General features: G+C 35.3%; 1 long non-coding RNA gene across 3 annotated transcripts in view; it reads left to right on the top strand.

Annotated features, from left to right (window-relative positions):
• LOC111560835 overlaps positions 1-26,930 on the top strand; it is a 334,796-nt gene that overhangs the window by 36,613 nt on the left and 271,253 nt on the right. Inside the window, exon 1 of one of the 3 annotated variants that reach the window (XR_006599338.1) lies at positions 2,557-3,848. The exons of the other annotated variants lie outside the window; for them this stretch is intronic. This is a non-coding gene — a long non-coding RNA (uncharacterized LOC111560835). Of the gene's footprint in view, positions 1-2,556; positions 3,849-26,930 lie in introns of those variants that run through there. 3 annotated transcript variants of the gene reach the window in all.

Here is a 26,930-nt window from a genome sequence, read left to right on the forward strand (position 1 = left end):
CTTGGGATTCTCTCTATCCCTCTCTTTCTGTCCCTTCCCCACTGACTCTGTCTTTCTCTCTTTCAAAATAGATACATAAAAACTTTTTTTAAAAAAGCCTTTAATTTTTTGAGGATGACGGGGACACACAGATCGGTACTTTTCTGAGGGGAACCACGAGATTGTTGTAGGGCATGCTTCTCAAGCTTGTATGTGCATGACACCTCCCCCCACCATATACATGCAGTTCCCAATAATGTTTTGTGAATAACAGATGCCATAGTAAAAAAAAAAAACAAAAAACAATGCATCTCCTTAGATTGGCAGTCTTACTAGACATCAGAGGTAGGTGTCCTGATTTTTTAAACTCTTTAAAAAGTTTTATTACATGCATGCAAAAGTAGAAAACCAATGAAGACAGCATTTATGTAGTGGATAAATATATGGTACTTCTATGTTTTGTGGGTTTGTGGTGCTTTACTGTTATAGAATTGTCCTCATGAACAGGATGATACACTGTGGTAGAAAGAGACTAGGCTGAAGTGATTGGCTTATACCATGAAGGCTTGTCTGCCAAAGTAACACATATTTGAGTGTAAATATGTGATTTTTTCATCACGCTTACAGAGATCCAAACAGTTAATTATATATATGTTCCTTGATTAGTGAAAACTGAGTTAATCCCATTGCAAAGCAGCATTAAAGAAGCACTCTGATTACATGAAACATCACTGGTTCCTACAATTCTGTTCATATTCTTTATGCGATTGCAGTCACCAATCAATCAAATATTTGCTTATAAAACTGTGAGCATGAGTATCATCTTATTTAGGTTCTTCCTTAAGCCTACCTGAAGACAAATATTTGAGTGTAAGTGGTTTAGTTAGGAGGTAATCCTGGAGACATTGCTAGGAAGTGGAGACGTGAGTCAAGGAAATGAAGGAAACTAATAAAGGGAAAGAGTATTATCAAGCCAATTATCAAATGTGGAAAACTGGGACTCTGTCCCACTAGGAATTCTGGAATGCATTATAGATCACATCTCAGAGTCAGCATGAATTGAGAGGCCAAAAAAGTAGAATATTTAACTAACTTCTATCTGTCATGTTTGACAGAGGCACTTACAGATGGTCTTGCTCCCTCAGTGAGTGTGCTCCTAAAGTCAGAAAAAAGAGCTCAGGCAGAGAGTTGCAGGTGTTTCCGGTAAGCAGTCTTTAGTGTATAGAGATGAATACCCAGAGGGCAAGGGAGGGGATCCACAGCATCTACTAGAGCTACTTTCCCAGTAAACAGCAACAAAAATTTTCTTGAAGTCTCTTTCGAAGGCAATTTCAGAATTATTCCTCAAAGTGGAACTCACATAATGGAAACATTTTATGATACTCTATGTTGTAGATCTGGTCAAATGTGTTTTGGATCACAAAGAAACAGGCATACTGAAAGAGTTGGCCTTACTGAGTGCTCAAATGATGTAGTTCATTGTGGTCCTAGTATAGTCCCCAGCAACTGTTTAAAAAACTGAGGTTAATCTGGTCTTTAATATGAGCCAAGAAAGCTTATATTAATGTTCATCCTTAAGCTCTATTTTATGATGATGGCATGTATGAAAATACGCTAATTAGAAAAGTGTTAGAGTTACAAGTGGTGGAAAAGTGCTCAGCCAATAAGCATTTTCACAATCATGGTGTTGACTGGGAAAAACCAAGTGCAACTGAGCCAGATGGGGCAAAATCCAAGATATGAAAAACTTGCCTTGGAGGTCCTGCTGCTCTCTCCCCAAGGACAGCCATCACAGTTCAATCAGAACACCAAGCCAAAGGTTGGCCTTTTGATTTTCTAGGTGTGTATAATGATACATTAAAAGGTAAGGTTTGTTTAAAGCAAGAGCTTGAATGACTTTCTTTTTTGAAAAATTTGTTATATAAGCCCTCACAGTTGGATCTCACTGTTACTGTGGTCCAAAGAACACAGTGACAGCAAGCAATTTCCAAAGAGTATTTCTTGTGTTTATTGAACAAAATGAAGGAATGCAATATAGTATTTTTTGTTTCTTTCTCATATACTACCTCATAAACTATACTTCTTTTTCTGGCTCCCCCAAATTTCTAGAGGTTTCCTTCCAGAACTCACCATAGAAACACATGTCTTCTTTCCTCTCCATTAGGGAATAAGGAATCCCTTCAAGGGCAGAAGGGAGTAAAAAGAGGTAAAGCAAATTTAGAAATTGTACTAATGAACAGCGAAAGAAGAAAGACTAAAAACAGTAATATATAAAACACGTTTATCCCTTCAAATTTGTATTGAAAAAGTGACTTTGAAAGTGTGTTCTTCTAGGGGTGCCTGGGTAGTTCATTTGGTTAAGCATCCAGCTGTGGCTCAGGTCATGATCTCGTGGTTCATACGTTCAAGCCCCAGGTCGGCTCTTCGCTGACAGCTCAGAGCCTGGAGCCTGTTTGGATTCTCTCTCTCCTCTCTCCTCTCTCCCTCTCCTCTCTCCCTCTCCCTCTCCCTCTCCCTCTCTCTTTGCCCCTCCCCTGCTCATGCTCTGTCTCTCAAAAATAAATTTAAAAACTTTAAAAAAAAAATAAAAAAGAAAGAAAGTGTGTTCCTCTCAATAAATGGATGTAGTATAGCATAATGGTTACAGTGTGAGCTTTGGAGAGCCTGAGTTAGAATTCTGTATCTATGTGTGATACATTCATTTTTTTTCTAACATAAAATGAAGGTAATTATAATACCTACCAAATGGAGTTGCTTAATGTATTAAGTAGATAATCCACGTAAAGCAATTACACATCACTGCCTCATAGTAAATATAACATAAATGTTAGCTGCCATTATCATTCTTTTTATTACATTGGCTTAGCATGGAGAACGTGCTAGAGAAGGTAGCTTCTGTGTGTGTGTGTGTGTGTGTGTGTGTGTGTGTGTGTGTGTGTATTAAACTGGAGAAAATAAGACATCATAGTAAAGGATTAAAACCTGGAGAGAATGCATTTTTCACCTTTATGATAAAAAGTAGCTCACCACATTGACTTAGTTTGCTGACTCTCTTAATCAGCATAGATATGGTAGGACTCTAAATTATTTCATGTTGCTTGACATAATCAAATAGACATTAAAATCAGAGTTGAATGAAGAAAGTTGATGTAGCAACTATGAGTTCTATGAGATGTAATTCACTTAGATCTGATGAAAATTTCAGAATTAGCATCAATTACAGAACATAGTTACAAGTACTTTTCCTCATTGGAAAAAAGACCTTTGGTAAGTATTTTCTTGATGTAGAAAGGAATGTGCCACAGAAATCTCAATTTCATAATTAGGAACATATCCTAAATTAAAAATATTATATTATGAAGTGTTAATAATATGTATATGATGGTAAGAGTGTAAATTCACATTTATTTATTTTTGAAATAAAACATCAGTCTTAAAGAAACTTCTAAGTTTTGGTTAGTCACTGTGTTTTATACCTCTAACTCTTCTTTCTCCTACCTGAGGGTGTGTGTGGGGAAACTATATATAGTGGTATTTGAACATTTGGTGGGAAAATTATGTGAATATATGATTCTGGTGCTCCTTGGTCATACTTGATCTGAATGAGTTTCAAGTCAACATTCAAATCAGAGTGCTCTTTTTCTGACAAATATGTGTATTTGTATCTATTATAGGGTAGTAGAACCTCAGAACTTGGGATCAGTTCCTTTGTACCTTTTATCATCAGACCATGAAGATGTAATATGTTTTCATAAAGGCCTAAATACAGAAAACATACATCAATTTGGGAAAAGTGGTGTTGCAGGGAGCACGACATGCACAGCCAGAACTTAGACAGATTGCTGGAATTTATTGCAAGCAACCAGAAGGTAAAGAATTAACAGCTGATTGCAATGACCTCTCTCCACATCAATATCAGGATAAAGATTTGCCTCCTAATGGGAAGTTCATGCATCACAGCAACAAATCCCCCGGATGCCTCTAAAGCAGTGAAGGGCCAAAAAAAAAAAAAAGTATTATTTCATAAAATATAAAGAAGATCAAACATTTTTAAAGTACATTACTTTAAGACATAGTACAGAAATTTAGTGTTAATTTGGCATTATTGGGGGGAGTTATGGTGAAGACTGGCAGGATTTAAATAACTTATATTTTTAAGAGGGGTAATCTAGGCCAAAGATAGTGTTAGAGTATTTGAGTAAATTTCTGGTTGAATCATCCATAATGCCTAATGAGAGAAGTTTTGCACATAGGACACATTTAACCCATTTCCAGCTTAGTACTGTGGAGGATTCCAAACTCCTGCATTGCTCACGAAAGTACTGGAGACCTTGCAGGTTATCTTCTTTCTCAGTATGGGAAGTTTATGTTGTAGCCTTAAACTGCTCATAACATGACCAAGTGTGTTTTTTCAGGTTGGTTGTTCTAGGTAAAAAATGGTAAATTCACTTAAAGTTAAAATTGTCATTTGTCCTAGAAAAGACTATCTTTGGAATTGATGTGTACTAGGATGGAAAATGAAAGTAGATTCCACCCCCCGCAAGTATTGGAGTAACGTTAAATCAAAAATGAAAACATGAAATGTCTGTTGTTCATTGTTAAAGATATGAAAATAATGCAGATAGTGAAGCGATTGGCATGATAAGTGGCATGTGCCATTGTCATTTGTTAATATTTTTGGTTGAATGAAAATTCTTGCATTATAACAAAAATAATTATAAGCTTCATCTGTTTGGCTTATTCAAAATGAAGAACTTTGTATTAAAAATAGTAGGGTGGTTTTTTGTTTTTTCCTTATTTGTTATATATTCATTGATTACAGGGATAGAGAGAAAGTAAGAAAAGAAATAATATAAAGCTTAAAATACAATTATCCCATGTGGCTTTACTTAGTTTTCTGAAATAATAACAGAATTACAATATTATCCACCCCTTTGATAAACAAAATATCATGTCAATACTGATTGGCTGTTGGATGGAGCCCTCCACTCTTTTTTTCTTTCCTTCTAAAATTGATGTAAGATTTTCTAGAACATTTTGAGTATGTCAAAGAGGTAAAGAATCAACAAGTCAATATTTATTTATTTATTTATTTATTTAAATATTTATTTTTTTGTGAAGGGGGAGGGGCAGAGAGAGGGAGAGAGAATCCCTAGCGAGCTCTATGCTGTCAACATGAAGCCTGAAGTGGAGCTTGATCTCACAAACCGTGAGATCATGATCTAAGCGGAAATCAAGAGTCATGGGCTTTAGTGACTGAGCCACCCAGGCACCCTGGTTACTATTTCATTTCTCCTTTTTGTTAGTAATAATTGCATGACAGATAATTTGAGTGTGTGATAAAAATTAGTCTTATAGAATGGTGTACTCTTATAGAATGTTGTAGAGTGGTGTACAAGGAGCTTCAGCATCTAGTTGAACACATCACAAAACTAGTCAGTGGTACACTAAAGAGGAATAATATTCTGTTTCCATTTTTGGTTGTATATATTCTTAGTAAACAATTTGCATATAAACTGGGGATCATTAGTAGTCATGAACAAAGTAAATAATTTTACATATATTTGTTTCTTAGCATCAACTATTTTATTAAAGTTGGTACTCTATGCCTAATACTAAGCATAGTATGAGAGATTTTTTAAATAATTTTATAAGATAGGAGTTTTTTACCTTATTTTTTGTGTGAAAAGGTATATACATAAACTTTCTAATAGAAAAAGCTTATAAACTCTCTCAGTGTTTATAATACTTGGATTTTTTCATTCATATACTTGTTATCAAATGTATATGATACATTTGATCATATTATATATGTTATGTTTATGTGTTTGTTATGATAGCAAATATTCATTGAGTGCCTGCCCTGTGCATGTTCTGTGCTAGGTTGTGGATACAGTAGTGAACAAAAAGGTAAAGTCCCTTATCCTCAAATGGCTTACCTTTTAGCATTATAGAATAGGGTCAAGGAAGCTCATTCGGGGTGACATTTTCAAAATGACTTGAAGGAAAAAAGGAAGTGAAATATGAATTGTGAAGAATTGGGGGAGACCAACAAAGCCTCAAGGTGAAAATTAGCTTGGGGTGTAAGAAACAAGATAACCAAAGGAAAATTGATAGGAAATTGGGATAGAGATGGTGTGGTCTTTGGGTTTTATTCTAGGTATGAGAAAACATAGAACAGGGTGAAATAATCTAAGTATTCTTTTTTTTTAACGTTTAGTTTTGAGACAGAGAGTGACAGAGCATGAACGGGGGAGGGTCAGAGTGAGAGAGGGAGACACAGAATCTGAAACAGGCTCCAGGTTCTGAGCTGTCAGCACAGAGCCCGATGCGGGGCTTGAACTCATGAACCACAAGATCATGACCTGAGCCGAAGTCGGACACTTGACCGACTGAACCACCCAGGTGCCCCCCTTTTATTTTTTTTAAATTTTATTTATTTATTTATTTATTTATTTATTTATTTAGTAAGTATTCTTAAAAGATTAATCTAGCTGATATGTGGAGAATAAAATATGAGGGAAGGGTAAAAATAATAATTCAGGAGAGAGAGACAACAATTACAGGAGAAAGGTCCCAGAGTAGGTGAGAGGGGATGGCACCTACTACACAGTGGTTGTGTGTGGGGCCTTGGCATTAGAGGGAGCACACAGACTGCAAACCTACTAAAATAGGAGGCTAAGTGGGGTATTTAGGCAGATTCAGGTAGGGAACTGAATTTGATGGTGGGGGGCACATGAAAATTTTCTTCTCATTCTTTACATTTTTTCAGTGAAATAAGGAACAACCTAATTAGCTGAATATGAGGAGGAGTGATGTTGAGGTTTTAAAGGAGAAAAGATAATAAACTCATCCAAAGAATGGGGCAGTGAATCAACTAGGTATACATAAACATGTGTAGATTTATATATCTAAGATATATGAATATATAATATATATGGGTATTATATATGATACATAAATATATAAATATAATATATAAATTTGGAGATATATATCCAAACATGTATAATAAATATCTAAGCATATATAATCTACATTTATATATATGTGTATAATCTAAGCTTATCTGCATGTATACATATATATACACACACACACATATATATATATATATATATATATATATATATATACATATATGTATACATACATACACATGTAAGATTAGGTTATATATAATTTATATAATTACATAACATATGATTATATATATTTACATATATATGCAAAAGCACATTTTAGATTGGTTAATCTTGAAGGTTAAGTCTAAACTGTGATGTCTAAGAGCCAATATATTCTTCTCAGGTCCTGATGAGCTATGCTTATTTGCATTGTATACTATTTCTGACATTGTTTTTCACTGTTGATCAAGTCATTGAAATAATCTGCTAAACAAAATAAAGGTTATGTAAAGAAAAAGCAATATTTCATAAACCAAAACACTTAGCATAGGCAGTCTTTGATTCTGGAAGTATGCTGAGAAACCATATTTCTGGCTTCGCATGTTGTGCCATTTCTTACTGTCATGAAATCAAGTGACTGAGGTAAAGAGAAGAAAAGGACAGTACAGTCACTGAGAACATTATATCAGAATGCACTATATTCACTCTGCTCTAAATGTCTCTTTATAAACTATTCTTCATTTTTTCACTTTTCAGGAAGAAACAAATCTTCAGAAGAACAGTAGTGATACTTGGCATGTGTTAGATTCACTGTTCAATGCTTTTCTAAGAAGCTTGAGACCTATGGCACAAATCTTGGTTATTTTGGGTTTTAGAAAGTACTGTCAGGTCAAGGACATTAGTAAATAGTGGTGTAATGAGACAATGTTAAATGGATTAATAATGTAGGGTTTTGGTGAGCGTTAAATTTGATAAACTATGTAAAGCCTATAATGCCAGGTACATACCAAGTACTTCAAAGCCACATTTATTATTATCATCATCATTATTGTTCTTAAAATTTGCTGGTATGAAAACATCTGGATAAATGTCATGAGGTTTATTTTGTATATAAATTTATCTCCTAAGATATAGCCACGCTAGCTTTATTTATTGTTACATATTGAAGCACATGGTGAGGTTTTAGGTGTAGACTCATAACCTGTATGAATAAGCCATATCTTAAAAGGTCTTACAAGCCAGGATAATGAGTTGGGAGTTTAACTGGCAGGGAATGGGTAGCCAAAAGGTAGTAACACAACAGTGACAGGGTAGATTTATCTGAAATTATTGGCTTTCTGCAACATGGCCGATTGAGTAGGCATGGTACCACATTCCATTCAAAACATTCAGAAATTCTGGGTAAAATAATACAGCAGTGAAATATTTAAAATGCTTAACCGGGCTCAAAAGAAAATGAAATCTTCATGTACCAGAGATGAGGGGGAAATTCAAAGATAAATTGTCTCCCATGAGGATCATTTCACAACTCACAGTGCACAGGACTCACCTGAGGAAAGTAATCTCCATTGATGCTGAGTTCACAAGTGAAATACAGCATAGTATCCAGCAAACATACAGAAAAATTGGAGTTCTATAAACTTGTGATAAGGGAGCAATCTAGAAAAAGACTATTAAAATTAATGTTTAAAATAATTTAAAAAGGGATAAAAATCTTCATTGAAAAAGGATACTATGAAAAAGATCAGGGGGGTGCCTGGTTGGATCTTTTGGTAGAACATGTCACTCTTGATCTCCTGGTTGTAAGTTGGAGCCTCACGTTGGGTATAGAGATTACTGAAAAATAAAATATTTAAAAAAGAGAAAAAAGAAAATATCAGATAGATCTGAAAGAGATTCAAATAAAACCTTCTAGTATTTAATATACACATATTGATTAAAAACTCAAAAGATGGTTTCATGAGAAATTTAGATACAATCAAAGAGAGAATTAATAAACTTGAAAAAAAATCTAAGAAAATTTTATGGAATGCAGCCTGTAATTAAATGATTGTAAGTAAGGATATTAAGAGACATTGAGAACAGTTTCAAAAAGTATGAAAATTCTTAATGAAATTCAGAGGAGAAAATAGAGAAAATGGGATACAGAAAAGAACATGATTTCTCTAGTTAAAGAACCAAAAAGGAGCCCAAGTCAGATAAATAAAAAAAAATTGGAGGGGTGCCTGGGTGGCTCAGTTGGTTAAGCGTCCAACTTAGGCTCAGGTCATGATCTCGCGGGTTGTAACTTCAAGCCTGGCGTCGGGCTCTGTGCTGACAGCTCAGAGCCTGGAGACTGCTTTGGATTCTGTGTCTCCCTCTCTTTCTGCCCCTCCCTGCTTATGCTCTGTTTCTCTCTCTCTCTCTCTCTCTCTCTCTCTCTCTCTCTCTCTCTCTCTCTCTCAAAAATAAATAAACATTAAAAAAATTAAAAAGAAATTGGTAGTAGAGATAACAGGAAACAAAGGGGAAATGTATGTGGATACATATATATGCACATATATTCCAGAATAATAAGTGAGATTACCTACAAAGCATCAACAGAGTAAAAGAGCAGTAATATATTTCATATCAGGTAAAAATGAGAACAGAAAATAATGTACTGAATTTAAGAGTGCTATGGAAAAGTAATCTTTGAACTGGAGATCCATAATTAATTCAATCAAGAATAAGGCAAAATAGGTATTTTTAATATAAATACTAAAAGGTTTATTTTTCAGTGACTTAGAAAGGAAATGATTTTCAGGGACATACATGAGGAAGAAGAAAATTCATTTCAGAAAAAAAGAGTAGAATGCAAGAAATAAAGTGAGAGTAAATTAACAAATTGTGGAAAAATAAAAATAGCATCAATAGGATGATTATTCATAGATGTTGAAAATAGGTGGCACTGAATAATGGGAAATAATTATATGGAGGAAAGAGTGGTGATTGGAGTTAAAGTGGTTTAGGATTTATTTGGGGGCCCCTGGGTGGCTCAGTCCATTAACCATCTGACTCGATTTTGGCTCTCAGTTCATGAGATTGAGCCCCACATCAGACTCTGTGCTGCATGCAGGACCTGCTTGGGATTCTCTCTCTCTCTCTGTCTCTGTCTCTGTCTCTGTCTCTCTCTCTCTCTCTCTCTCTCAAAATACATAAATAAAAACTAAAAAAAATATTTATTTGGAAGGAGAGTATAGAACAATATTGGTAAATTAAATATGCATGTTGTAATGATAATAACCGTAAAATAGAAAGGAAACTAGTAGCATTTAAACAAGGAAAGAGAAAAAAATAAGCAAAGTATATTTGTTCAATGAAAACTAAGAAAAAAGTAAGATTTGAAAAGCAATAAATAGGAAATAGAAAAAAAAAGAATAAAAGTCTATACTGAAAATGTAGGTAAATTAAACCACCTTCCTAAAAGTGAGAGGTTCTGGTATTGAATAAAAATACATCAAATCAAGAAACATACACCTAAAACAGATTAACACAGAAAAATTGAAAGTAAAACATGAAAAAAATTATATGATTACTCACCTAAAGAAAGTTGTTATGTAGCAAGATCAGTGTCAGACATCTTATATAGTAAGGCAAAAAAGTATAAAGAGAGTCATTACTTAAAACTTCTCCCTACAACGACATCAGTGGGAAGGTATAATAATTCTTGAACATTCATGCCTGTAATAATAAGACCTCAAAATATAGAAATCAAAAATTAATAACTATCTGGAGATGTGGACAAACCCTCAATCGTAGTAGAAGTTCATAGCACATTGCTCAACAGAAACTGGTGGATAACAAACAGAAGAATTTAAGGATATGGAAGAGGTGAATTACACAAATATCAAGCTTAGTCTGCAATGAAATAACTATGCATTACTCCAAGCACAAACATGGGATATTTACTTCACAAAAATGAATCAAATAGGTAGGCCACATAGGCAAGTCTTAAATACAGCAAATACCAAAGCACTAATAACATGCATTTTATGTTATCTGATCAAAATACAAAAACATTAGAGATTCTTAACAAAATGACAGAAGAAAACTCTATACATTTGAAATAAAAAAAATTAAATAATTTATGTGTCAGATTAAATTATCATGGATGTTTTGAAATATAGAACATTACAAGGAATCTACATATCAGTATTTGTGAGATGAGATGGAATAAAGAAACTATACATCTTTTTATTAGGTATTAGAAAAGGAGAAACATCAAGCATTGTAAGTCATGTTCAAATTAGAAAAATACTGACAGAATCAACATGGAATATTTTATGTGATAATCATTCCTTTGTGTTTCTTTACTCACCTTTGCCTTCATTTCTAAATAACACAGTTTAGTTTTGCCTGTTTTCAGATTTATATATGGGGAATCATAATTTAGGTATTGTTGTGTGTGTGCCTTGTGTCTTTGGCTTAACAAGACATTTACGAAGGGTGCTGATACATGCATCTTCAGTTAGTTTATTTACATTGTGAAATGATATTTTATTGTTTGAACTTGCCACAAACTGTTTAAACATTATAGCATTAAACCATTGGGTTTCTTCCTAGTTTTGGCTGTACAAACAGAGGTATAATGAACATGTACATAACTCCATATGCACACATGCCCTTTACTTTGCTTCTGAATCTATTTGACATGACTCTTGTATTGTTTGTATGTTCTCTGACCCAGACTTGGATTCAACCATTTCTCTAAGGAGCCCTGATTCCTCTTTAGTAAGAGTAGTAATTAAAAAAGAATAGGTGTTAGGGGCTAGGAGTGCTCCCTGGTTCTAGGTTAGTCATTGTTGCTAACTTTTCAGCAGATACAGCTATGAAATATGTATTAATTTAACATACAAAGGCATAGTTGTTTCTGAATCAAATTCAGGACCATAGGGTTTTCAAATTCCATTCTGCATCTATTTTGTACACCTAAAATCCCTGTTCTCCAAAGCACTAGTGTAATTGTTTCTATTCCCTAAAACACACATATCAACTACAGAATAAAAATAGCAACACTACAGCCATTAATATAATTAGCTAAATATAGATGAAGTATTTTTTTGTTTGTGTGCTAGTGATAATTACTATATTTTAGAGTCACTTGCTATAGTTGACCTCCTTGGGTTGCAAAGGTTTTCAGCCAAACTACACAGCGTGAGGTAAGAGCCCACACAAGACTTACCTCACTTCTGACACCAGACCCAAGTTCAAGGGTCCCAGGGCTACTCTCATTCCCCATCACCTGGGTATAAATTTGAGCATTCCCAGAACCACCCTCATGTTCAGTGATTCATAGGACTCTGGACAGTGCTGTATTTAAAATTACAGTCTAATTACAATGAAAGGATAAAAATTACAACCAGCCAAGGGGAATGACACGTAAGTTGATGTCTTGCAAAGTCCAAATGTGAAGTTTCCAGTCATCCTCATGCCATGAAGTCCTAACAGTATTACTTCCTCCAGGTTACGGTGTATGACAATAACTCAAAGTATGTCCCCAGCCATGGAAGGTCACTTGAGCCTTTGGTGTCCAGTGTTTTTATTGAGGTTCAGTCACACATTGCCTCTATGGCTTTCCTTCCTGGAGGCCAGAACTGATAAGTCAGTAGCCCACACAAAGATAAACAAAGATATTCCTGTCATGCAGAACATTTCTGGGCCTAGAGATCACCCCCCAATAGCCCAGGGTAAAGGTCAGAACTCTCTTTGGGTGAAGCTAGTTCTTTATTTGCAGTGATTTTGCTACCAACTAGATATGCCATTAGGTTTGTTTCTTTCTGTTTTTAGTTGTTAGAAATTACTTTAAAAATAATTTGGTTTGGTTTCATAATTTTATAAAATATTGAGGGTTCTGAAGTCAAATAAGTCTAGTATCTATCTTTATCTCCTTACTATTTTCCTTCACTTTTCTATAGGTAACATTTTGTTTTATTTCATAGTTTATCCTTTAATTTTTTTTAATGTTTATTTTTAAGAGAGTGAGCATGAACAGGGGAGGGGCAGAGAGAGAGGGAGGTGGAGGATCCAAAGGAATAAAACCCCTAGAATATTTTATGTGATAATCATTCCTTATGTTATAATCATTCCCCGATGCAAGGCTCAAACCCATGAGCCATGAAATCATGAACTGAGCTGAATTCGGATGCTTAACTGACTGAGCCACACAAGTGCCCCCATTTTTTTTTTTGAATATAAGAAAATACAGGAGCACCTAGGTGGCTCAGTCGTTTGAGCATCCAACTTGATTTTGGCTCAGGTCGTGATCCCAGGGTCATGGGATAGAGCCTCGCATCAGGCTCCACACTGAGCGTGGGCCCTCTTTGAGATTCCTTCCCTTTGTCCCTCTCCCCTGCTTGCTCTTTCTCTCTCTAAAAAAACATAATAAAATAATAAAAAAAAATACATATGTGAATCTTTCTGTATTCTCCCTTTTTATATGAATATTAGCAGCACAATTTAGTGTGGGAGGGGAGTTATTTCTTGTACACAGATTTGAAATAGCACCTCTGTCATATATCATATCCATAACCTAGGAAGCTCTTTTTACACACACTGTTCCATTGATCTATCCAATGCAAACACCACATCATCCTGTATATTTTAGCTTTGTGTAAGTAAGACCTGATATTAGGTAGGGAAGGTCCTCCTGCCTTATTCTTTTACTTCAAGAATGTCTTGGCTTTTTCTGATACTTAATTTAAAATTTAGGTGTAACTTATTATTAAACTGCTCCAAAAGTATTGTGATATTATCAATTGTGACATTGAATTTATATGTCAGTTTTGTGAAAATTGATATTGCTACAGTATTGTCATTCAATTAATGAATGTGGTATATCTGTTCATATATTTAGAGCTACATAAGTGTTTTTCCATTAAGTTTTATAATTTTCTCCAGAATCATCTTAAGCATCTTTTGTTAGATTTATTTCTATGTACTTCATAGTTTTGATGGTGCTCTAAATATTTGCTTTCTTAAAATTTTGATTTTTTATTTCTGACTAGTGTATAGGAGTGACATAGATTTTTCAAATATTGATTTCATAACTAGCAGATTTACAAAGTATTTTCCCACATATTCTAACATTCTGCCATAATTTAAAAATTTTTTTTTGGTAATCATGTAATTTTTATAACAATTATATCTATTTTTTTCTTATACCTTTCTTGCAAATCTATATTGGCCAGGATCTCACATTTTTGACCTAAAGAACAGCATTTCCTTATTTAGAATGTCAAGGGATTATATTTCAGTATTTTAATATTTTAAATGTGCTTTTTTTTTGCAGATAAAAAGGAAATCCTCTTTTGTTTCTAAGTTGCTAAGATGGTTTTATTTTAAATCAAGAATAGGTTTTGAATTTAGTATTTTCATTTTCTCTATTTAAAAATCACATGTCTCCCTCTCTCTTTTTCCCCTTCCCCTATTTTGCTTCCTAGATTCCACTTTCTCCGACTGACTTATTTTGCTTAACATGATGTGTTCTAGCTCTGTCCACATCATTGTAAATGGCAAGATGTAATTCTTTTTGATTGCTGAATAAAATTGCTCTCTCTCTCTACATATACATAATTCCTTTATATATGTATATATATAAATAATTATATATACAAATATATAATTACATATATATACATATTCCTATACACACACACACACACACATACACACACATACATACATATACATACACCCTACCGTCATTATTCATAAGTTGATGGACATTTATGCTCTTTCCATAATTTGGCTATTGTTGAAAGTGCTGTTATTTAAACATTAAGTGGGGTGCATGTGCCCCTTCAAATCTGTATTTTTGTATTCTTTATGTAAGTACCTAGTAGTGCAATTGCTAGGTTGTAGGGTAGGGACCCTTACTATAGAGAATGAACAGGATTGATGAAGGGAGGTGGTCAGGGGATGGGTAAATGGGTGATGGCTATTAAAGAAGTCTCTTGTTATGAGCACTTTGTGTTATATGTAAGTGATGAATCACTAAATTCTACACCTAAAACCAATTTTACCTTATATGTTAACTAACCAGAAATTAAATAAAAACTTAATATAAAAAAGACCAAAAACATAAAGATTACATGCTTCTTAATAACTCATTTTATTTTATAATTTTTTTTAACATTTATTCATTTTTGAAAGATAGACAGAGCACGAGTGGGGGAGGGGCAGAGAGAGAGGGAGACTGAATACAAAGCAGGCTCCGACTCTGAGCTGTCAGCACAGAGCCCAATGCACGGCTCGGCTCGAACTCACGAACTGTGAGTCATGACTTGAGCTGAAGTTGGATGCTTAACCAACTAAGCCACCCAGGTGCCCCAACTCATTATTTTATTTTAATTTCAATAGATGAATGAATTTGTTTTCTAACCTTACACCAACCTTACTTAAAATTTGAGTTATTTTATCCTGTGGTAATTGGTTTAGTTCTGAGTCTTTTCATAGTTTGTTGAATTTGTTTTGCTGATACTTAGTTTAGGATTGTTGCATCTTTGTTTATGACACTTTGTCCTTTTCTAATTCTGTCAGTATCAGGCTTTGATATCAGGGTTATGCCAGCTTCTTTAAATGTGTTAGTATCTTTTTATTTTATTTTTTTCTGTTGTAGCATTTGTAAACAATTAAAATGATTTGCTGCTGGAATGTTTGGATCTGGAGTTTTCAGTGTGGGAAAATTTTTGTGAGTACTGAGAAATGAAAACAAAAAGGTATCATTTTGTAGGCAACCTTCAGTGTGTGTCCATTACAATAGAGATATTTATTCCTACGTTTTAGCTATGTTCTAACAACTCGAAACAATGCTGAAACAATGTGAAAGTACCTAGAGTGGGTCCTGGCTTATGTATACATTTTTCTTTCCTAGTAGAAGCTCTCTAAGCTTGTCTGGCAGCTGCAGTGGTCATCACCAAGTCATAATTTTATGGGAATCTCGTTAGAAGACAAGAAATATTGTCAGCTGTTGTGCCTCCTCTCTGTCCTGTTCAGGTGCCACACTGGTAGCCTCTGGCCCCTGTGATCCTAGGACCTTTGGAAATGAGGAGCCTTACCTTCTGCTAAAGCAAGGGCCTGCTGCCTAGCTCAAGAGAGTCTAGTTTTCATAGTATAGCTAGAGACTCCATGCAGAGGTATGGCAGTCCCCCACCTTAGGGATCCTAACTTTTCCCAAGTTTCCTTTAATATGACATGTTAGTTCTTTGGGATGTTGAAATCTGGGTTCTATTTTTGGCTCTGACACTTTCTGCATGATTTTTGAACCAAACATTTAACCTCTGTCAGCCTCAGTTTCCCTGTGTGGGTTACAGGGAGATTGGATTCGTTATCTAAAATTTCTTCTGGGTCTGAGACTATATGCTTTCTCTGACTGCATCGAAGTTCTAATGTGACACTACTTTGGCAGTTTGGGCTGACTTAAGCATTTTTTTTCTTTTTTCCCACGTAAAGTTAACTTTTGAGCTGTTTGGCTGTTGGGACTGCTGAGTTTCACCTCAGGGGTTGTAGCGCTGAAGCTAATTCCATGATCCCTTATGTAGACTGTGAATATAGAGTGATATTGGCTGTAAGCAGCATGTGATATTGTTGTTTTCATGAACAAAGAATTCCTCATTTCTTCTTCCTTCTCTAAGTTCCACTCTTTATTTTTCTAGTTGGCTCAGCAAAAATACGAAACATCGCATGTGTCTTTTGCTTTGGGAATTCAGAATGAAATATATACTACGGTAGTAGTATTAGGGACAGATGGGAGGGGCCGATGGCTGGCAGAAGGGGTGGATCTCTCATCTGTGGCCCGTTACAAGCAGCAGATTCCGAATATTTATATCTTGGGCTCTTTTCTGATCTCACCTTTGACAGATCCGTGTCAGGGTGTTGGTGCTGCCACTGTCAGTCTCTGTCAGATTCTCTCCCTGGTGCTGTTCACAGTGGAAAATTAAAAAGAGCCATTTCCTACTTTGAGTTTAAAAAGAGAAGTATTTTCCCATTAATCAACAAACCCTGAATGTCAGCACTATCCGGGTGAGCAGAAACACGTGCAGCCGTGTGCATGTGTATGTGCATGGTGACCGGCGGTGACCTCTGCAGGGCGGAGAGCACTGAACCTCTAGGAAGTAAGTCGGCATTGGTTCAGGCCAGTCCTGGTTCATGACTCTGAGGAAGTGCTTTCTACTCTGAGGCCCTTAGTTTCTTACCCATCTGCAATGGAGAGTTGAATGAGATCGTCTCCATGCTCTGGTGGTAAACATTTTTGATGCAATGATTTTCCAAAAAAGATTTTATTTATTCATTTATTTAAGAATTTTCTTCAACCGAATACATTATTTGATTTTTGTTTCAGTGTAATTAGCATACTTGTTACAGTAGCTTCAGGTGTACACTATGGTGATTCAGCAATTCTGTACATGACTAGCATTCATCATGGTTAAGTGTACTCTTAATCCCCTTCACCTATTTCACCCATCCCCCCATCCACCTCCCCTCTCATAACCATCATTTTGTTCTCTATATTTAAGTGTCTGCTTTTTTTGGTTGGTCTCTTTTCTTTGTTTTGTTTCTTACATTCCACATGATTGGAATTATACGTTATTTGTCTTTCTCTGGCTGACTTATTTCACTTAGCTTTATGCCCTCTCGATCCATCCATGTTGTTGCAGAGGGCAAGATGTCACTCTTTTTTTATGGCTGAGTAATATTTCATTGTGTGTGTGTGTATGTGCCACATCTTTTTTATCCATTCATCTGTCAGCTGACACTTGAGTTGCTTTTATAATTTTGGTATTATAAAATATGCTGTCATAAACATAGGGGTGCATATATCTTTTCAAATTAGTGTTTGTGTGGTCTTTGGGTAGATACCTAGTAGTGCAATAACCGCATCAGATGGTAATTCTGTTTTTAATTTTTGAGGAACCTCCATGCTCACAGTGGCTACAGTAGTTTTCCCACCAACAGTGCATCAGGGTTCATTTTTCTTTTTTTTTTTTTCAAGATTTCTTTGGCTATTTGGGGTCTTTTGTGGTTCTGTACAACCACATCCTCTCCAACACTGTCTCTTGTGGTTTTGATTTTAGACATTCTCACAGATGTGAGGTGATATCTTACTATGGTTTTGATTTGGATTTCCCTTATGATGCGTGATGTTGAGCATCTTTTCATGTATCTATTGGCTATCTGGATGTCTTCTTTGGAGAAATGCCTGTTCATGTCTTCTGCCCACTTTTTAATTGAATTATTAATATTATTTTTTTGGTTTTTGTTGTTGTTTTTCTTTGGTGTTGAGTTTTATAAGTTCTTTAAATGTTTTGGATACTAATCCTTTATCAGCTTTGCCATTTACAAATATCTGCTCCCATTTAGCAGATTGTCTTTTAGTTTTGTTGATTGTTATTTTTGTTGTTGTGTAAAAGTTTTTTATATTGATATAGTCCTAATAATTTATGTTTACTTTTGTTTCCCGTGCCTAAGAGGCATATCTAGAAAAACGTTGGTACAGCTGGTGTCAGATAAATCACTGCCTTTGCTCTCTTCAAAGATTTTTACAGTTTCGGGTCTCACATTTAGGTCTTTAATCTTTTTTTGAGTTTATTTTTTGTACAGTGTAAGAAAGTGTTCCAGTTTCATTCCTTTGCATGTTGCTGTCTAGGTTTCCCAACATCATCTGTTGAAGAGTCTTATCTTTTTCCCATTGCAGATTCTTGTTTCCCTTGTTAACGATTAATTGACCAGATAGTTGTGGGTTTATTTATGGGCTCTCTATTCTGTTCCCTTGATCTCTGTATCTTTATGCCAGAACCATACTGTTTTTATTACTATAGCTTTGTAATATATCTTGAAATCTGGGATTGTGATACTTGCAGTTTTTTTTTTCTTTTTCAAGATTTCTTTGGCTATTTGGGGTCTTTTGTGGTTCTGTACAAATTTTTGGATTGTTTCTTCTGGTTCTGTGAAAAATGCTATTGGTATTTTTATAGGGATTGCATTAGATGTGTAGATTGCTTTGGTAGTATGGACTTTTTATATTTTCCTCCCAGTCCATAAGCATGGAATATTCTTCCATTTGTATGCATCATTTGATGCATTGATTTTTAACTATAAGTTAAATAATGTGAGCTATCATTTTATGTCAATTATCAATTGCCTTTGTGTGAATCACAGTCTCTTTGAGGTATTAGTAAAATAGATAGGGAAATTCTGCTCATCCCATCCTGAAAGTTGTTTTGTGTTTTCAAGAACAATTTACAATGTAGTATTAAAAGTCTTCTTAAAGCACATTTTTCTATCTACATTTATAACATAGAGTGTAATCCCACTAACATTCCTGACTCTTCCACTTAATATTTATGTAAATTTGGTGAAATGGCTAGACTTTTCTGAGCCTCATTTTCCTCATTTGCAAAGTGGAATAACCTTACAGGTTTGCTGTAAGCATTAGACAAGATAAAATATTCATCACTTAGCAAAGTTCTTAGTATAAACAGTGGACAGCATAAATGGGACAACTTCTTAACTTTTCTAAGAATCACATTTCTGTTTTCAGTAAAGTTGAATCTCGGGTGTGTACAACTATCACAAGGGACTCCATATTGACACAGTGGTTGACAAGGGACCACATTTCTGAATTGTGTGCTAGACAGAGGTTTCCAAGTCCAAAGGTGGGTGGCTCAGACATGTTCTCTTCCTCATTTTGCTGTACATTCTTACCAATCTGCTCCAGTTATTTTTTTAATGTTTATTTATTTATTTTTGAGAGACAGAGAGCATAAGAACAGGGGGGACACAGAGAGAGAAAGATTGAGATGCAAAATCTGAAGCAGGTTCCAGGCTCTGAGCTGTCAGTGCAGAGCCCTATGCGGGGTTCAAACCCTGAACTGGGAGATCATGACCTGAGGTGAAGTTGGATGCTTAACCAACTGAGCCACTCAAGCACCTCTGCTCTAGTTATCTTCGTATGTCCTGCACATCTGCTGACTCTAGCTTTTGTCAAATTTGATGGCTCATAATCTACCGTCCTTGTTAAAACACACACACACACGCGCGCGTGCAAAACAATCCTCTGAGTTTTATTTGGAGGAAGTTTTGTTGGTTAAAATACCAGGGCCTAATTTTTACCCTCATTGAAATAATTTTTTTAATGTTTATTTAATTTTGAAGGAGAGAGAGACAGAGCATGAGTGGGGGAGGCGCAGAGAGAGAGGGAGACACAGAATCTGAAGCAGGCTCCGGGCTCTGAGCTGTCAGCACAGAGCCCAAGGCAGGGCTTGAACTCATGAACCATGAGATCATGACCTGAGCTGAACTGAGCCACCCAGTTATACTTACCCTCATATTTAAATAAAGCAAATTAGAGATGACAGAAAAATACAGATGAGAGTTTTATTTAATTTCAGAGCATAGGAAGGGTTGATAATTTAGGTTCTTTGTACATGTGTTGTGAGTGGAGGAGAATGATCATTGGCGAAGATTGCAGATGTGATTGAATCTGGATATTTGTGGTTTGGCTAAGGAAGAGAATAATGAAGGAAAGGATACCAGCATGTCACCAAGCCTAAGTGAACTATTCACTCTGGCAAGGTGCCCCTCCAGAAGACACTTGTGTTTCCATTCTAATGACTGGGTATTACCAGCCTCTTGTTTCACTTATTAGTGGATGCATCTATTTTTCTTTCTCAGCTAGAAAGAGTCTTAGTACAGCATTTGAAATTATTTCTTAATTGCAATCTTTATTCCAGGAAAAAATATTTAGAGAATGTTATAAAGAATATCCATGATCATAAAATTCATAAAATTCTTGTGGTTCATTGTTATGGACTCAGATGATTCTAGTTTATTGTTGTGGACATAAGATGGATTCTGAAATGTTGATTTCCCATTTCCTAAGCCTATACAGTCCTTAAAATGTGTTTAGAAATCCTTAAGAATGTCTTCTTAGTTCAAAGAAATGTATCTGGAAAGAATTAATTTGGGGACAGCATATTCTTTCTTTAAAGCTGAAGAAGTATATTATGTTTTTTAAAAGTGAAATTTAAGTTGAACATTTACTTACTGTTTATTAGCCTCTTGAATGTAGGTGTATATTCATTCATTAATTCTTGATTCATGAACAATGCTTTGGAATTTATAGTGTTTATGGCTTCAAATCCTGTTTACATACAGAATATTATAGGCATTCATAAGCAGAACTAATTCTTGTGAGAATTAGAAAGTAATATAACAAATCACATTAAATTATAAATTCAGAGGGATTCAAAGAAGAGTACCAACAGTGTGTGTTGGATGTGAGTAGGAGGGAGAAAAATGGGAAAGCTCTCCATATTGCAGTGAGAAAAGAGTGAAAGATACATATCCTGGTACATTTAAGGGTTGATAATACCAGTTTAAAACAGAAAATTTAGGTTGAAGAAAAGAAGCTATGGAATCATATTTTCGGTGACTGTAAATGTTAGCAAAAGGATTTGAAATGGGAGTTGTTCAAAGCTGGAAAATAGAGGACAAAATGCTGAAAGCATCATGTGGGATATCGTGCAAGAGGATTTTGCTCTTGGTGCACACTCTCTCTCTCTCCCCGTCTCTCCCCTAATTTAGCTTTTAATTTCATCAAAGTTCTACACAGCCATACTGGCAAATATTATACAAAGCTTCTTATGAAAAACAATAATCCTCTAGCCCTCTTTCTTCTAGCCTGATTCTTGAAAAAAAAAAACAAACGTATTCACACTTTTAGATTCTTTTTATTTACCTCCCTCTAAATAACATGCTTATACTGATTTTTCAGACACTCACTTCCTGCCTTCCTATTCTTCCAATATAGTTATTTGAAACCATCTTTTTTTTCTCTTTAAGCTTTTCTCTTTGCTTTTCTGTTTTGAATTTTCACAAAGATATGCCTTGGCATGGGTCTGTTTTCCTGCACTGCTGCTCTCAGTAGACCATTTATGCTTAGAATCCCATGTACATCAGTTCTGGGAAAGATGCTGCAATTATGTATTTGACTACTTCCTCTTATTTTCTTTCTTTCTTGCGTCTTTTTGTTATTTTGAATGCTCCTCTCATTTTCTTAATTTTCACACCTATTTTATGTGTTTTGTCCTTTTCTTATTCTTTCTGGGACATTCCTGTGGCTTAATGTTTTATGCTTAGAATTTTTTTCTGTTTCTGCTTTCTTGCTTTTAATTTCCAAAAAGCGTTTTTTCTTAAACTTCCCACTTAAATAGAATCCTTTCCTTCTTTTGTAGCACTAACATCTTTCCCTACCTACCTGAAGATACTAATGGTAACTTTTGAGGTTCTCCTTTCGTCCATGTTTCTGGTACATATGACCCTTTTCTTTTTGTCTTGGTCTCCAGCTTTTCCAGTAGAGGCCTTTTTTTTTTTTAAATGGTTAGCAGTTGACTCAGATGTAAGAAGGAGAAATACAAAATTTCACTGGGATGTCTGAGCTCATAGGTGAGGCTTATCCTTGCATCTTCAGTTTAGGATCATTTGGCCGGGCTGCTTTGTTTAGATAACACCTGACCTCAGTTTTGTTAGGTCTTTCCTCTTGGGCTTTAGACTTTTTCAACCTCATGTGTCACGTAGTCTGCCTGACCACATTCTCATACCTGAAAAAGGTGAGAATGTCAACCTTCAGGATACATACTGTCTTAATCTTCCCAATTTCAACACCTGAAATTCCCAGTTGGGGATAATCAGCTATTCAATCCAAAAAATAAATGTTTTGTCCTCTTCCAGGATTACGCAAGGCAGTGGCCCAACTCCACGGTGATGGAAGAGATTGAGACACCTTATTTTTTTCTTAGCCACATTTTTAATCAATTCTACCATTTTTTTGCTCCACTTTCTACCTTGTATGATGGAATTATGAATATTTTGAGAGTTCTGTAGTGCTAAGGAAGTTGCTTTTTGGTTTCCTTGTTTCTGGCTAAGAATTTAGCTTTTTAAAATGTCTTCTGTGTCATTTACCACTCCTCTATTCCTTTTGTAGCTTTGAACATTTTGTTGCTATTATCTTTTAACCCAGTATCTTTGTTCTTGGGGGTCAGTGAAAATGGCAGTCTCAACATCCATTTCATTTTCATTTGCCTTCCTTGGTGGAAGCATTCTTCCCTTAGAAACTGATACCTCTGAACCAGCAGAGCCCAAAGTTGCAGTGATGGGAAACAAAAATTTTGCAAGGAGGTCATTAGATACAATAGTGAGAGGAATTACAAACCTACTTTTGCCCCTTGGTTCTCAGTTCATTCATTCTGGTTATACGAAAAAATAATAAATAGTCACAAATTTATGGCATATTCCAAATCATTTAGGCATCACATAGACCAGCACCGCGCTTGTAAGTTGTCATATTCTACCTGGTACCACAAATAGGTATTCACTTGGCCAGTTCCACAACTCTGTAAGTCCAGCTCCTTCCAAATGCTGAGGTATAGGGAAATATCAGTGAATCCCAATGTGCCAACCCCTTGTTTTACTTCTTTTTTTCCTGTATAGTGACTTCTTTTATTACAGTGAAAGAATATTGTGATGATGAAAATGGTATAAAGTGATATATGGATTCTTGGCTTGGAAATGTAGGTCAGGGAGAAAAGACCAATCCTTTCTGTTCTCTTTCAGTGAAAAGTAATTTCCATTCCCTGTTTAGAAGAAGGGTCCAATGTACTCAATTAGTAGGAACTGGTACCGTATTGGAGGTTGACCACTGATTTCTGCTGTTGGAAGACAGAGTAACCATTTGTTTACAAAACTGCTTTGAGGAGGGTAAATTCTTATGGTTACTTGTGTACGTAATATTATGCTCTGCCCACCATGGCCAGTTTGTTCTTCATGGGTGTTTTGAACAAACCCTTGAGTAGTAATGGGGTAAAGCTGACAGAGGGACAGTTTTGATAAATTCTCACTAAAGGGTGTCTACTCCTTTGCAGTGGATATCTTTAGATGATGATTCATAAAAGACACAAATATTCTCAAATTCTGGGCCAATTCTGAGAGGTAATCCTCATATTTCTACTAAATGCCTTCATTCAACAAATATTTTCTCAAGAGTATGTGGTGTGTTAAGCTATTCTTAACATATGGGATATAGTAGTGAGCAAAATCCTGGCCTTATGGTGTTTACATCATCAGTGCTCTAATCTTGTTCTTTCCAATTCTTGATCATCCATGCAAACTGTCAGCCGCAGACCAGAAACCAGTATAGATCCCTACCTCTGGTCATATCTTTTTCTAGGCAGAGTCCCTGGTATCCCTGTCTGACTTCTCTTTCACTGAAGATTTCCCTCTTCCATTGTTCAGTGGGGCTTTAATGCTGCCAATATATATTTAATTTCTACATGTGGAAGCTGGCTGAGTAGCTCAGCAGATAGGAGCCCAGTGGTCATTAGAGCAAAAGATGGGGGTTCTGGTTCCTTAGGAGCATATCACATATTTTTGCTATTGATCACAAATCAGAATGTGAGTAGATTAGCACATACCCATTAACACACACACACACACACACACACACACACACACACACACACACATCCCAATGGTCATTTTATAATGATTAAAGGTTTGTGACTTCATTTTTACATATGAAGTAAGTGGAAAGGAAACTACATATAGTGGAAAGGAAACTACATATAGTGGAAAGGAAACTAAACTGAATCAGAAGCCTTAGCTTATGGTCTTGATTTCACCAGACACTTGCTAAGAAAATCACTTAACACATAATCCTTTTGTTTCTTCTCCTGTGTGAAGATTGTAACATTTGACCAATTTTCCAGGATTATTGTGAGTTTAAGATATGAAAATGTTATAAAATTCATTACCTGGGGCGCCTGGGTGGCTCAGTCAGTTGAGCGTCCGACTTCAGCTCAGGTCACGATCTCGCGGTTCGTGAGTTTGAGCCCCGCATCAGGCTCTGGGCTGATGGCTCAGAGCCTGGAGCCTGCTTCCGATTCTGTGTCTCCCTCTCTCTCTGCCCCTCCCCCATTCATGCTTTGTCTCTCTCTGTCTCAAAAATAAATAAACATTAAAAAAAATTTTAAATTCATTACCTAATGTATAGAAAATATGTTAAGTACATAGATACTTGTCAAAACATTATTGCTAAATTATCCAATAATGGGGAATAATTAAATACATATAGAAAGATAATTATGTTTTCAAAGAACATTTAATATCTTGGGACATTTTTCATTAAGTAATGTTATATGAAAATCTATCCAATAAAGTTGAGTTATGAACCAAAGGATGAACAGAATAGTCATAAGTTAAAAAAAATTATTTTAGGTTTATTTATTTATTTTAGAAACAGAGCAAGGGTGAGTGACGGAGGGGCCTAGAGAAAGGGAGAGAGAGAATCCCAAGCAGGCTACGCTTTGTCAGTGCAGAGCTCAACAAAGGGCTTGAACTCACAAACTGTGAGATTATGACCTGAGCTGAGGTCGAGTCAGATGCTTATATCGACTGAGCCACCCAGGTGCCCCAAAAGTCATAAAATTTTAATAATGGTTTTTGAAGAACCTTTTGGTTAAAGAATTATGGATAATGTTTGTTTTCTTATTTTCCTGTATTTTATAATATATATATGATTTTTTGATATATATGATACATATATGTGTGTGTGTGTATATATATATAATATATATATATAATATATATATAAATATATAAGTATATATATATATTATATATATATATATATAAAACAGTTGGCAAGTTGGGTTTTATAGTCACAAAAGTCATTTAAAGTAATATTTCTTTGCAGTTCAATTCTCTGTTAGAAGTAACAGAGTTACTAATATGCTGTGAAAGGTATATCTATAGTTCACAAAATCTTGAGAAAAACTGTACATTGAGCTTATTTTCCCAGGTGCAGAAACCTTTATTAATGGTTAATTTCAGAAGATAGAAGAGAATAATTAAACAAGCTTCTCCCCTACTTTCATTCTATGGAATTGTGTCTTTTCATTTGCCAAATATGTCTATGAGGTTATTATTATAATATTCCCCATTTTACATGATGAATGACAGAATGAGGCACAGAAATTAAGTAACTCCTTCATGTCTAAATCAATGTTACATAGCTAGTAAGTTGCATAGATTGGATTTGAACCCAAGCAGTATAACCATATAGTTCGAGTTTTCTGTTGCTGTGCTGTAGGGGGTATTGCCTCTCACCCTGTCACCAATTTCCATTTACTGAGTGCTTCTTATCTCTAATAAATAAGGCACAGTCCCTGCCCTGTGGGATTTCTATTAAGATAGGTAGATATATTAAAATTCAGAATAAGTTAATGAAAGTATGGATAGAATCATGGAGTAGTTAGGTAGAAGATGCTACTTCTCTTGGGCAGAGAAGAGAAGCACAGAAGACTTCATAGAGGAGGTGACATCGAGGAGGTATTGGTGGAAGACAAGAAGCTGGTTAGGCAGAAAACCAGAGGGCTAGCATTATGGGGAAAATGTTTTATTAGCCTTTGATGAAGTAGCCTGTGTCTTAATTTTATATTCTCTGTATTGCTCATGGTGGCTATCACACAGTGAGTAACCTCTCAAAACGCTCTCATATATAGGCAAGACAAGAGATGACAAAAAGGCCTAAGAAGTTTGTTGGGGTGAGGCAGGATGATTTAATTTCATTTTTTTCATGTTAATCCAACAGTCCCAATTTCATTTTTTATTTTTTTAATTATTTTTTTAAATTTACATCTAAGTTAGCATATAGTGCAACAATGATTTAAGGACTAGATTTCTTAGGGCCCCTTACCAATTTAGCCCCCTCCCACACCCCTCTAGGAACCCTCTGTTCTCCATATTTAAGAATCTCTTATGTTTTGTCCCCCTCCTTGTTTTTATATTATTTTTGCTTCTCTTCCCTTATGTTTATCTGTTTTGTATCTTAAAGTCCTCATATGAATGAAGTCATATGATATTTGTCTTTCTCTGTCTAATTTTGCTTAGCATAATACCCTCTAGTTCCATCCACATAGTTGCACATGGAAAGATTTCATCCTTTTTGATTCCCAAGTAATACTCCACTGT

This window comes from Felis catus, chromosome B3 (genome assembly GCF_018350175.1).
Source record: "Felis catus isolate Fca126 chromosome B3, F.catus_Fca126_mat1.0, whole genome shotgun sequence".
Classification (NCBI taxonomy): domain Eukaryota; kingdom Metazoa; phylum Chordata; class Mammalia; order Carnivora; family Felidae; genus Felis; species Felis catus.